Here is a 2,135-nt window from a genome sequence, read left to right as displayed (position 1 = left end):
GGCCGGGGGCGCCCGGCCCTGCGCAGAACCGAGCGACCACGCCGCGGACGCGCGAGCGCCCAGGCGCGACAGCGGGACGGCGCGCGCGTCCGAGAGGCCGATCGGCCTAGCGCGCCCGTCCTTGCGCGAACCCGGGCAACGGCCCGCCCGCCCGCGCGGCCCGGCCGCCCGCGCGACGCGCCCATCCGCGCGGGCCAAATGCGCAGAACCGAGCGACCACGCCGCGGCCGCGCGCGCGCCAAGGCGCGGGAGCACGACGAAGCGCGCGCCCGAGCGGCCGATCGGCCCAGCGCGCCCGTCCTTGCGCGTCACCGGCCAACGGCCCCGCGCACGCGCGGCGCGCCCGCCCGCGCGGCGCGACCATCCGCGCTGGGCGACGGGCTCGGGCGGAAGGCCCGCCCAGGCAGGACACACCCCCTTACCTCCCCAGCGGGGCATCCTCCGAAGGCCCACCCCAAGGGCTCCAGCGAATCGAGGAGCATTGCACACGGAAACGGCCCGGACGCGAGTCCCGGTCGCACGGGGTGCGCATCCCGAACGTCCGGGATGCGCTTCCCGGGAGGGCCGATGGAGGGAGCCGAAGTGGCGCACGGCCGCCGGGCACGGACGGCCGAAGGTAGCGCCCGTGCGCCGGGAAGTCGGCAGGCGCGTGCCGGCTCCGTCGGGGACGAAATGTGCCGGGCAAGTCCGCCGCGAGGCAACGGTCCTGTGCGGAGTGGAGCGGAAGGCCCGCCGCGGCGGCAGCAGACCCCCCCTCCCTACCACCCCGGCGGGGCATCCGCCCAAAGCCCACCCCAAGCGTTCCAAAGTACCGAGGAGCGTTGCAAACGGGAACGGCCCGGACACGCGACCCGGTCGCACGGGATGCGCGTCCCGGTCGCACGGGTCGCGCGTCCCGGGAGGGCCGACGGACGAAGCCGAAGTGGCGCACGGCCGCCGCGCACGGACGGCCGGCGGCGGCGCCCGTGCGCCGGAAAGTCGTCGGGCGCGCGACGGCTCCGTCGGGGACGAACGGTGCCGGGCACGACCGCCGCGAGGCAACGGACTTGTGCGGAGGGGGGCGGAAGGCCCGCCGCGGCGGCGCCAGCCCCCCCTCCCTACCACCCCGACGGGGCATCCGCCCAAAGCCCACCCCAAGCGTTCCAAAGTACCGAGGAGCGTTGCAAACGGGAACCGCCCGGACACGCGTCCCGGTCGCACGGGATGCGCGTCCCGGTCGCACGGGTCGCGCGTCCCGGGAGGGCCGACGGAGGAAGCCGGCGCACGGCCGCCGCGCGGACGGCCGTGTTGCGGACCTCCCTCATACACCACCATCAAATTCCACCACCAAGGAGAGGTCCGGGCTCGGAAGCTACCGAAGGAGGGTCCTACCAAGACCAAGATCAAGGATCGAGCCAACTACCTGTTTGGAGGGACGGCCAAGCCTTGGCCAAGCCCCTTCACGCTTGGCCAAGCCTCGGCCGAGCATCTTCACACTTGGCCGAACCTTGGCCAAGCACCCCGACATTCGGCCCGCCGCGCGCCCGACGACGCCCGCGCTCGCCCGCATGCATCCGCGGTCGTCCGCGCCCGCCGCGTGCCCGACATCGCCCGCGCGCACCGGGCCCATACCATCAATGCCAAGCCTCGGCCAAGCACGCCCAACCTTGGCCGAGCATGCCGCGCACATGTCCAAGCCTCGGCCGAGCCTTCCTACACTTGGCCAAGCCTTGGCCAACCTCCTTTGCACTTGGCCAAGCCTTGGCCAAACCAAGGCTCCCAATGCTTGGCCAAGCATGTCCAAGGTCGGCCAAGACAAGGCCAAGCATGCCAAAGGCACGGCACACCCATGCGCGACACAAGCCGCGCCCGTGCATGCCCGCCGCACGCGCCCGTGAGCCCCCAGGCCGCGGCCCTGCGTGCCTGCGCGCGCCCAGGCAGCGCCAGCGCGCGCCCAGGCCCTGGCCGCGCGCGCCCAGGCCCTGGCCGCGCGCGTCCAGGCCGCGCGCGCGCAGGCCGCGCCCGTCCGCCCGCGCGCTGGCCGCGCCCGCCCGCGCGCTGGCCGCGTCCGCCCGCGCGCTGGCCACGCCCGCCCGCGCGCGTCCGCTACCGGGCGAGGTTCGGCCGCCCGAACCTCGCCGCACGCGCCCGTCCGC

The sequence above is a fragment of the Phoenix dactylifera genome, chromosome 10, assembly GCF_051530095.1.
Source record: "Phoenix dactylifera cultivar Ajwa chromosome 10, Ajwa_hap1_PhDact_Kaust_v1.1, whole genome shotgun sequence".
In the NCBI taxonomy this organism is placed as follows: domain Eukaryota; kingdom Viridiplantae; phylum Streptophyta; class Magnoliopsida; order Arecales; family Arecaceae; genus Phoenix; species Phoenix dactylifera.
The sequence above is the reverse complement of the archived record's forward strand: the minus strand, read 5'-3'. Positions refer to the sequence as shown.